This window comes from Schistocerca cancellata, chromosome 7 (assembly GCF_023864275.1).
Source record: "Schistocerca cancellata isolate TAMUIC-IGC-003103 chromosome 7, iqSchCanc2.1, whole genome shotgun sequence".
Lineage (NCBI taxonomy): Eukaryota > Metazoa > Arthropoda > Insecta > Orthoptera > Acrididae > Schistocerca > Schistocerca cancellata.
This window is the reverse complement of record NC_064632.1, coordinates 197366522-197378339: the sequence shown is the minus strand read 5'-3', so window position 1 is coordinate 197378339 and position 11818 is coordinate 197366522. Positions and strand designations below refer to the sequence as shown.

The 11818-nt window shown below is 44.2% G+C and overlaps 1 pseudogene; it reads left to right on the top strand.

Annotated features, from left to right (window-relative positions):
- Nucleotides 1-7682: 7682 nt before the first annotated feature.
- On the top strand, nucleotides 7683-7800 carry LOC126093115 (5S ribosomal RNA; annotated as a pseudogene).
- The last annotated feature ends 4018 nt before the right edge of the window (nucleotides 7801-11818 follow it).

Genomic DNA, 11818 nt, shown 5'->3' with positions numbered 1-11818 from the left:
ATGTGGTGTAAGCATCAAATAGCCCTCAGCTATTCTTTTCGGAAAGATTTCACAGAGAGTTAGTATGAATTTAGTATACCAGTGTGTGGTAATTACACGACGGACAGGATTGTGCTACGAATGTAACTTCTTTGGGTGAAAATTGAATCGGTTGGATGTGATTAATATTCTCTTGCATATGTTTCAACGTTCTTCGTGTGTTATTTTATGAATGCAGTGTTGTATGCAGTCTCCCAATCTTGGCTCCCTATTTGATGTGTTCCGTAAGATTACAAACTCACATTTTCACAATCCTAAATAAGGCACCAGCTTAGTTATGAATCGAGTTTAATATGCTGAAATTTCAATGATCAATGTTAAAATAAATTTCCAAATATAAACTGATTTATTTCTTTTTATTTAAATTCTCTTTTTTATATACATATCACCAGTTGTCGTATGACTATTAAAAGATTATAATTAATATTAGTCTGGTTGGGAATTTGGTAAGCTAGACTGGATACCTGGTGGAACAGTTGCGCAGTAATGCAAGGTTAACTTCCCCAGACAGCTCACAGCTTTTGACCCGCTTTTATTATCAATCAGTACCGCTTTCGTAGAAAATTACAGCAACAACGTTATACCTTCACCTACATCTACATTACAGTCCCCCTTGACTATTAGATTTTCAGCTCCCTTTACGTATTGTATTATGCTCTCAATACCCTCATATACTTTTTCTATCTCTTCATCTTCAGCGACTATCGTTGTCGGTGTTGGTTTGCTGTCGAATCTGATAAGAACAGCCCTATTACTGAACTGTTCACAGTAACATTCTTTGCCTTACCCTTTTATTCATAATTAATCATACTTCTGTTATACCACTTTCTCTGCTGTTGACACTACCCTAGACTCATCTGACCAGAAACTCTTGACTTCTTTCAATGTCACTTCACTGACCCCCTATTACACTATGTAATCAAAAGTATCCGGACACCCGCAAAAACATACGTTTTTCATATTAGGTTCATTGTGCTGCCACCTACTGCCAGGTACTCCATATCAGAGACTTATCGTGAGAGATCAGAAAGCGCCGCTCCGCAGAACTCACGGACCGGCCGTGGTGGCCGAGCGGTTCTAGGCGCTACAGTCTGGAACCGCGCGACCGCTACGGTTGCAGGTTCGAATCATGCCTCGGGCATGGATGTGTGTGATATCCTTAGGTTAGTTAGGTTTAAGTAGTTCTAAGTTCTAGGGGCTGATGATCTTGGAAGTTAAGTCCCATAGTGCTCATAGCCATTTGAACTATTTGAACTCGAGGACTTCGAACGTGGTCAGGTGATGGGGTGTCACTTGTGTCATACGTCTGTACGCTAGATTTCCACACTCCTAGACATCCCTAGGTCCACTGTTTCCGATATGATAGTGAAATGGAAACGTGATGGGATACGTACAGCACAAAAGCGTGGAGGCCGACCTCGTCTGTTGACTGACGGAGACCGCCGACAGTTGAAGAGAGTCATAATGTGTAAAAGGCGGACATCTATCCAGACTATCACATAGGAATTCCAAAGTGCATCAGGATCCTCTGCAGGTACTATGTCAGTTAGGCGGGGAGTGAGAAAACTTGGATTTCATGGTCGTGTGGCTGCTCATAAGCAGTACATCACGCTGGTAACTGCTAAACGACGCCTCGCTTGGTGTAAGAAGCATAAACATTGGACGATTGAACACTGGAAAAACGTTGTGTGGATTGACAAATCACGGTACCAATGTGGTGATCCGATGGCAGGGGGTGGGTATGGCAAATGCGTTATCTGCCAGAGTGTGTACTGCCAACAGTAAAATTCGGAGGCGGTGGTGATATGGTGTGGCCGTGTCTTTCAAGGAGGGGGCTTGCACCCCTTGTTGTTTAGCGTGACACCATCACAGCACAGGCCTGCATTGATGTTTTCAGCATCGTCTTGCTTCCCACTGCTGAAGAGCAATTCGGGGATGGCGATTGCATCTTTCAACACGCTCGAGCACCTGTTCATAAGGCACGGCCTGTGACGGAGTTGTTATACGACAATAACATCCATGTAATGGACTGGCCTGCACAGAGTCCTGATCTGAATCCTATAGAACACCTTTGGGATGTTTTGGAACGCCGACTTTGTGCCAGGCCTCATCGACCGACATCGATACCTCTCCTCAGTACAGCACTCCGTGAAGAATGGACTGCCATTCCCCAAGAAACTTTCCAACACCTGTTTGAACGTATGCCTGCGAGAGTGAAAGCTGTCATTAAGACTAAGGGTGGGCCAACGCCATATTGAATTCCAGCATTACCGATGGAGGGCGCCACGAACTTGTAAGGCATTTTTAGACAGGTGGCTGGATACTTTTGATCACATAGTGTATAACCAGATTAAGCCTTTACATTTCTCTTTTCAGATTTTCTAGCTTTCCTACCACGTTCAAGTTTATGACATTCCTCGCCACGACTGGTAGAACGTTATCCTAGTGTTGGTTATTCAGTGTTTTTCTCGTGGTCACCACCCCCTTGGTTGTCCCTTCCCGACGATCCGAATGGGTGACTATTCCTGAATCTTGTGCCAATGGAGAGATCAATTACAGGCTACATGTCCTGTGGATACACGTTGCGTGTCTTTAATGCAGTGGTTTCCATTTCCTTCTGCATCTTCATGCCATTGATCATTGCTGATTCTTTGGTGGCAGTTACCCAACCTAAAGACAAGAGAGCGTCCTGAACCTCTGTCCGCTCCTCCGCCCTACTTGACAAAGAATGAGGGTGACTTCTTATGCTTGAAATCTTCGGCTGCCAGTGCTGATTATTAATCAAAATTTAAGCTGTAGCGGGTTTCGAACACAGGACCGAGGACGTTTTAACTTCTATTAAAAGATATAATTGCATAGGCTTCCGCGGCCAGTCAGTCGACATAAGACGTATTTATCAACAAGAATGGCACCTTCAGTAGTTGTATGTACCCTATGCACCTGAATCTTTATGCATTTAAATGTGGTAGTGTAAACATATGCTTCACTCGCTAACAGTCTCGTTTACAAAGCTCTGGGACGCTCCCCCAACTTCTTTGCCCTTTTCTCTATTTCTTTGCAATCCCTGCTCATTGTTCTTGGGTAATGTGTCGGTGAATACTCCTAATAGTGTCGCGGTTAATGAGGTCCCCAACTTCCCTCATTAGTAGGGAATCTCTTCTGTTAGATGGCCCTGCCGCATTTACTAATGAAGACATCACACAAAGTAGAGGACAGTCTTTACGTCGCGTCTCATCTTTCGTGGAGAAGTGTTCCGAGATATGGAAAGCGCATCTTCGTCAGTATTCAGCGTCATTCGCTCGAAACAACGCTCACTGCTTTATCAGACTGAAATCCGCAGATTGTACATCGTCCGCTGAAAAAGTTCCGGGACGGATTTTATTCGTGGCGCATGAACGTCGTCAGCACACTAACAACGGTGGCAGCTCGAACTGTAAAAAACATACGTGCATTCGACCAGTTAATTGCGAGCGGACAGTGTTACGAAGTGGATGCGAGGCTGTCAATCTTGTTGTGTCACAAATCGCAGTGGATCAACATCTCTAAATCAAAGGTCTAGGACATTATTTTTTGAAGAAGAGAAAGTTGTATAAATTTTATCCTGCACTCTTTGACTTCCGGAAAAAAAGCAACTCGTGGTCGCCTGCCTCGACCTGATTGATATGCAAATCACGGATAATTCTTTCCTGCAAAAATTTATCACGGCTGTCGAGACTAGATGTTATTAATGTTATTGTTACAGTATACCACAAAACGACAAAGTGCTTAACTTCACGTGAGGGATCAATGCTTTGGCGTCATAACGGACACTCAAGCGAAACTGACCCACGAGTTAAACAACATACCAAAGATGGACTTTCCTGACAGTTTCACTTGTTCGTATGAAGGTTCGGTGTGTTCCACTCAAGTTGGTTGGAGGAGGAGACTATGTAGAACAGATGAAGCGTTAAAAGCACCATCTTAACTACTCTTCGTCTTTTATTAATCCAGTTTTGTACTGACGTGGGACGTCAACGAACCTTTTGGTGCTCTCGAAAATAATGTTTTTTTTTCAGTCATCAGTCTTTTGACTGGTTTGATGCGGGTCCACCACGAAGTCCTCTCCTGTGCCAACCTTTTCATCTCAGAGTAGCACTTGCGACCTACGTCCTTAATTACTTGCTGCCTGCATCGCAATGTCTGTCTTTCTCTACAGTTTTTACCCTCGACAGTTCCCTCTAATGCCATGGAAGTTATTCCCTGATGTATTAAGAGATGTCCTGCCACCCTCTGTTACGTAGATAAAAAGTTCGACGGGTGATCAATCAAGGGATGAAATGTAAATTAAGAAAACTGCATAACGGTTGGCATTGTGTTGCTGCAGCTGTCTTAACATGTACTGGACAGCTTAGTTTCTGGGGAAAAACCATATTTGAAGACGTACCAGATAATCAACATTTTGATATCAAAATACCCAATAAATCAGAATCATGTACTCTGACTTTACAGGAAATATCCTAATCGGAAGATTAAAAAAAGGGAGGAAAGTAACCACTTGTATGAACCGTTAGCTCGTGTTCGTCAACGAAGGGTTCTGACATCTATGTCAAGTGTATCCTGTCGCAGAACGTGTCGCGAAGTGTGTTCTCTTCAGATAAGCGAAAGAAGAAAATAGTGATAAAGAGACGAGAGAAATAAATGCAACAAAGAGAAAGAGGTAAACTTCGAACATTTCTTCTTTCGACATTGGAGCCAGACTGCCGGAGACTGTTGTCACGTGTGTGTGTGTGTGAGTTGCGTTTGCGTGGCTGTGTGCGTGTGTGTATGTTGTCTATTTTTGACAAAGGCCTTGTTGGGCGAAAGCTAACTTTCCGACAGTCTTTCTGTTGTGCCTTTCTGCGACTCAGCACCTCCGCTATAAGGTGAGTCGCAACTATCCTTTTCGTTACAATTATAGACTTAACTTATTTGTTCCTATATATTAGTTCCGTGATTGTAATAAGCTAGAAAGCACGCAGAGCATTTTAGTCACCTGCTACGTTTTGGAATCACTCAAAAATACTTTGTGCTGCCCTTTTTTGTGTATAAAAGTAAAAATGCTATTATTTCTCACATAAACAATATGTTTTGATTATGTTCCAAACGTTTAATAAAGAAAAAATTGCAACACTGTTTTACTAAGTTTTTTTAACGATAATTGTTGAAAGGTTGTGTAATTTCGTGTGTAAAACTGAAAATAAAAAAAATTTATTTCTGAAAATTATGTTTGGCACTGTACTGTTCATTTTAGAGCCCAGATTACCCTTTGGTTACACTTTAGAGTCTTCCTGAAGGTACTGTCAATATGGCGACACTGAAAACACTACCCAAATACGAATAAAACGGTGATTTTGCTATCGTGGGTCAAAAGTAATCCACATGAGACTACTAGGGGAGCGGTGAAGTCTGGTACTTCTAGTGTTAAGGGACCGAACGAGCTGAGTTCTAAGTAATCTATACATTTCGATATTTTACTTTTGGAAAGAGCATAACACGTGTTCCAAACGTGCACAATGGACCGACACCTGTGATATAGAACAGTATTCTCATTCCAGTACTATAGCTATCGTCCCACGAAGACTGCTCTGTACCAGTCTTACTCATGTCAGCCATACAATTACACACAATCTCTCTAGATGCCTGTATGCACGTGTATAGTAGATACCAGCCTGACACATTTGAGAGTGTTGTGGTGACATAACAGACGATTAAGAAGGAGAAGAAATGTATGGTTTATGCATGATGGAGGAGCAGACAGAAGGACATTGAAACATTTTACATAAATCACCTATACTATCAATTCTGTAGTACTGTCGACGTGTTGGGATTCCACATCACAAAGGTATTGGAAACAGAGAAATGATTGCAGAACATGAAGAAACACTCCTGACGCTACATGAGTCTGCACTTCAAACATGTTATCAGGTTAAAGCAGTGTGGTTTCCGATATATTAGTAATGTGGAATGCAACGTTGTTAATACCTGAATACACGAAATGAAAGATATTTCCAACACCTGACATACATTCACCTTGAAAGTTATCTACCCCACTCACTATGGCGGAAACTGTAACATGACATGGCTACTACCTTCTACACCAAAGGGAAAAAAACCATTGATTCTTAGCTTCCTGGAGGTGTACGGCATTCACTGTTCACATCTGATTACGGTTTGGAAATTATGCTATGCTCACATCACTCCTATAACATGACTGTCAGCAAAGGAAAATGCATGAAACAACGCCACCTTATGAGGAAATAGACAAATGCATAGCAGTGGTGTTTGACGTGTGAAATTACACACAACGCTACACAATGCCCGCATCTCGTGGTCGTGCGGTAGCGTTCTCGCTTCCCACGCCCGGGTTCCCGGGTTCGATTCCCGGCGGGGTCAGGGATTTTCTCTGCCTCGTGATGGCTGGGTGTTGTGTGCTGTCCTTAGGTTAGTTAGGTTTCAGTAGTTCTAAGTTCTAGGGGACTGATGACCATAGATGTTAAGTCCCATAGTGCTCAGAGCCATTTGAACCATTTTTCGCTACACAATGTCTTTCACAAACATCTGACAAGCAACTATAAACACAGGGATTGCAGTGCCTCACAAACCACTGTCACTGGTTTCGAATCACTGCGGTTATGAAACTGAAGACTCGGTTTCTGACCAAGATGTGGCAGGGAAAAGAAGTATGTTTGCATATATCTTCGTTCGCATAGAGGAAGGTGCTGAAATAGGTTTCCGTCGGTTTGGTGCCTGAACTCCTCTGCTGACCGTGGTATGGAGAGGCTTACTATTAATGATTGCAGGTAGACAGCACTCTTAAGTCATATGCAGAACACGCAATTGTGTAAAAGTCGAACAGAGGTTACACCACACAACTGATACAGCCTGAGAGAAGAACGGAAAAAAATGATTAAATCTGCGATAAATGAATGCTACAATATCTCCCTCTCTCTAGAATGTTTCATCGGTCTGTCATTAAATCATACCTCTTTACAACCCTTCTCAACCGATTACTCCACCTACTTTCTAACTCCTTTAACGCAGATCCATATCAATTTAGAAGCAGGTGGTTCTATGTTCCAGGAAAGCATCAGAGACATCAGTCAGCCTGTATACATCCCCATTACTTCAACAGACATACTGCAGAATGTTGTTAAAAACCATGCAGCAACTATTCTGTAAGGTATTTTTTACCTGACACTGCACGGCTTTGATTGGTAGAGAGTAGGGGGACGTACATTGTAAATACTGTTTATAAGAGTTTAAAACAGATAAACAGTGCTGCACAGGGTCAAACACGTGATCCATTCTGTAGTTGTATAATGCAGTCCCCAAAGCAGTAATACAATGCTCGTTAGCTGAGGTCATTTTATAAGAATCTGTAAGGTGTTTGCTGATAACTTTGGGGTCACACCTGGGCTTATCTTCTGACATATATAAATTTATTATTCTACATTTGGTGGTCATCCTTGTTAAACATTCTATTCCAGCTGTCTTTTCGCTGTCAACGAAAAATGACTGTTTCCTTGGTTCCCAGTGCTTCCATGTCAACCTTCTCTCATATTTCTCTTGCTGTCACCTACCCGTTCCCATGTAACAGAATTTTCTTGCACCAGGCAGACATTTAGGCCAACGGCCTTGCCGCAGTGGTAACATCGGTTCCCATGAGATCACCGAAGTTAATTACTGTTGGGCTGGGCTAGCACTTGTATGGGTGACCATCTGGTCTACCGAGCGCTGTTGGCAAGCGGGGTGCATTCAGCCCTTGTGAGGTCAACTGAGGAGCTACTTGACTGAGAATTAGCGGCTCCGGTCTCGTAGACTGACATATGGCTGCGAGAGCAGTGTGCTGACCTTGTGCCTCTCCGTATCTGCGTTCAGTGACACCTGTCATCTGAGGATGACAAGGCGGCCGGACGGTACCGTTGGGCCTTCCAAGGCCTGTTCTGACGGAGTTTAGTTTTTTAGGCAGACATATAAATACCCCCTCATTCTCCCTAAGATTCCCTGCATTTTAACGTATTTTCCCTCAGTTTATACACGTTTTCCGCCAATTTTCGTGATTTTACCTATTTTCTGTCATTTTTGCTCATGTGAACATGACATCAGTTCTTGCCACATATTCTGTAATTGCTTTTAAATGTAGTACTGTTGCCGACACCTAGCGCAACATATCTATTTTTCTATATAAGTGTGTGTGCGTGTGTCAATTACATGTGGGGGGGGGGGGGGGCTGTGGCACACAATACGTTCAAAATAGGATCAGGGTAGAGCTTATAGGTGGATCCACGATGCATTACGTCAGGGATAGGGTCTGACAGTGGATCCACCACACGTTATGCCGATGACAGGGTTCAGAAGATGATCCACTATGTGTCACAGTCGGGATAGTGTTCGAAAGTGGAGCCACCATGTGTTATAGCCAGGATATGGATTTGAGGACGATCAATAATGCTTCGTGGCTGTAATAGAGTTCAAAGGAGAATCCACTTGATATATGTCCAGGGCAGTGTCTGAAGATGGATCGGTGGTAAAGGATGATAGAAAGTAGGTGGAGTAATTCGGTTGAGAGGGGTTGTAGTGAGGTGTGATATAATGGTAGGATAATGATGCCTTCTAGAGAGAGGGAGGTGTTACAGCGGAACATTTATCACACATTTAACTGTTGTTTCCATTGTTCTCTTGGGCTGTATCATTTGTGTGGTGTAACCTGTGTGCAAGTCATATACACTCCTGGAAATGGAAAAAAGAACACACTGACACCGGTGTGTCAGACCCACCATACTTGCTCCGGACACTGCGAGAGGGCTGTACAAGCAATGATCACACGCACGGCACAGCGGACACACCAGGAACCGCGGTGTTGGCCGTCGAATGGCGCTAGCTGCGCAGCATTTGTGCACCGCCGCCGTCAGTGTCAGCCAGTTTGCCGTGGCATACGGAGCTCCATCGCAGTCTTTAACACTGGTAGCATGCCGCGACAGCGTGGACGTGAACCGTACGTGCAGTTGACGGACTTTGAGCGAGGGCGTATAGTGGGCATGCGGGAGGCCGGGTGGACGTACCGCCGAATTGCTCAACACGTGGGGCGTGAGGTCTCCACAGTACATCGATGTTGTCGCCAGTGGTCGGCGGAAGGCGCACGTGCCCGTCGACCTGGGACCGGACCGCAGCGACGCACGGATGCACGCCAAGACCGTAGGATCCTACGCAGTGCTGTAGGGGACCGCACCGCCACTTCCCAGCAAATTAGGTACACTGTTGCTCCTGGGGTATCGGCGAGGACCATTCGCAACCGTCTCCATGAAGCTGGGCTACGGTCCCGCACACCGTTAGGCCGTCTTCCGCTCACGCCCCAACATCGTGCAGCCCGCCTCCAGTGGTGTCGCGACAGGCGTGAATGGAGGGACGAATGAAGACGTGTCGTCTTCAGCGATGAGAGTCGCTTCTGCCTTGGTGCCAATGATGGTCGTATGCGTGTTTGGCGCCGTGCAGGTGAGCGCCACAATCAGGACTGCATACGACCGAGGCACACAGGGCCAACACCCGGCATCATGGTCTGGGGAGCGATCTCCTACACTGGCCGTACACCACTGGTGATGGTCGAGGGGACACTGAATAGTGCACGGTACATCCAAACCGTCATCGAACCCATCGTTCTACCATTCCTAGACCGGCAAGGGAACTTGCTGTTCCAACAGGACAATGCACGTCCGCATGTATCCCGTGCCACCCAACGTGCTCTAGAAGGTGTAAGTCAACCACCCTGGCCAGCAAGATCTCCGGATCTGTCCCCCATTGAGCATGTTTGGGACTGGATGAAGCGTCGTCTCACGCGGTGTGCACGTCCAGCACGAACGCTGGTCCAACTGAGGCGCCAGGTGGAAATGGCATGGCAAGCCGTTCCACAGGACTACATCCAGCATCTCTACGATCGTCTCCATGGGAGAATAGCAGCCTGCATTGCTGCGAAAGGTGGATATACACTGTACTAGTGCCGACATTGTGCATGTTCTGTTGCCTGTGTCTATGTGCCTGTGGTTCTGTCAGTGTGATCATGTGATGTATCTGACCCCAGGAATGTGTCAATAAAGTTTCCCCTTCCTGGGACAATGAATTCACGGTGTTCTTATTTCAATTTCCAGGAGTGTACAATTGCATGTTCTACATATGACTTAGAGTGGTATCTACGTGCAGTTGTTAACAGTAAGCCTCTCCACGCCACTGTCAGCAGAGGACTTCCAGCACATTCGTGATGAATCATGTCCAGTAAATGGATGGAAAACCTATTTCGGCACCATACTCTAGACAAACGAAGATGTGTGGAAACATACTCCTTTTCCCTGCCACTTCTTGGATGGAAACCGATTCTTCAGTTTCATAATTGCAGTGATTCGAAATCAGTGACAGTGATTTATGAGACACTGCAATCCCTGTGTACACAATTGCTTGACAGATGTTATCTGGGGAAGAGACGGTATTCTGTTCATGGAGGTAGTGCTGTGGCACGTAATTTTACATGTGAAACAGTGCTGCTATGCATTCTATATTTCCTCATAAGGTGTCATTATTTCATGCATTTTACGACGCTGTCGATCATGTTATAGGAGTGATGTGAGCATAGCATAACTTGCGATCCATAATCCTTTGGTATAGAAAGTAGTAGTTCTATCAACTTAAAGTTTCTCACCACTGTGAGTGGAGTAGATAACTTTCGGGGTGAATGTATGTCAGGTGTTAGAAACATATTTCATTTCTGCATTGGGTTTATTAACAGCGTTGCGTTCCATGTGACTAACATATCGGAAACCATACTGCTGTAAAATGATTACATGTTTAAGTACAGAATCATGTAGTGATAGGGTGCATGTTTATGTTCTACAATCATTTCTGTCTTTCCAATAGCTTTGTGGTATGAAATCCAAACACTGAAACAATACTACAGAATTGATAGCACAAGTGATTTACGTAAAATGTTTCAAAGTCCTTCTGTCTACTGCTCCATCATGCATAAACCATACATTTCTTCTTCTTCTTAATCGTATCTTACATCACCACAACACTCTCAAATGTATCGTATGTACTATACACCTATGAGGGGTGCTAACTGCCTTAGCATGCATGCATCTAGAGAGATCGTGTGTAATTGGATGAGTGACGTAAGATTGGTACAGAGTAGTCTTCGTGGGACGGTAGTTACGGTATTGGAATGAGAATAATGGGCTATATCACAAGTGTCGGTCCATTGTACAAGTTTGGAACACGTATGAAGCTGTTTCCGAAAGCAAAATAGTGAAGTGAATTGGTTACGTGGAACTGAGCCCATTCTGTTCCTTAATGTAACGTCGATAGTGGGTATAGTGTGCTGCTACTTCTTGTTAGTTACAAATTAAGTCTGAGACAATATTGCAGGAATGGTTGGTTAAAGACAGAGGAACAGTTACAAGATGTCTAGAGAAACCGGTAGAATTTTGGTCAGGGTCTATTAATGCGAGAATTCTTTGTGACTCGCATCCACACAGGGAAAAATAGCTAATTGTAATAAAATGTTGTGAGATTTATAAAATGTTTCGGCTAAGGAACGTAGTTTTGGCAGCTCGTCTATGCTAATGGCTATTTCCTACATTACGAAACAGTATTTGCATTATGTGGTGTAAGCAGTGTAACAGGATTCGCAATATGTCCATGTGTATGTAGCCCTCGCAAAGTAGTGGAGGGGGGGGGGGGGGTTGTTTAGCAATGATACAGAAACTGAGAATCGTGT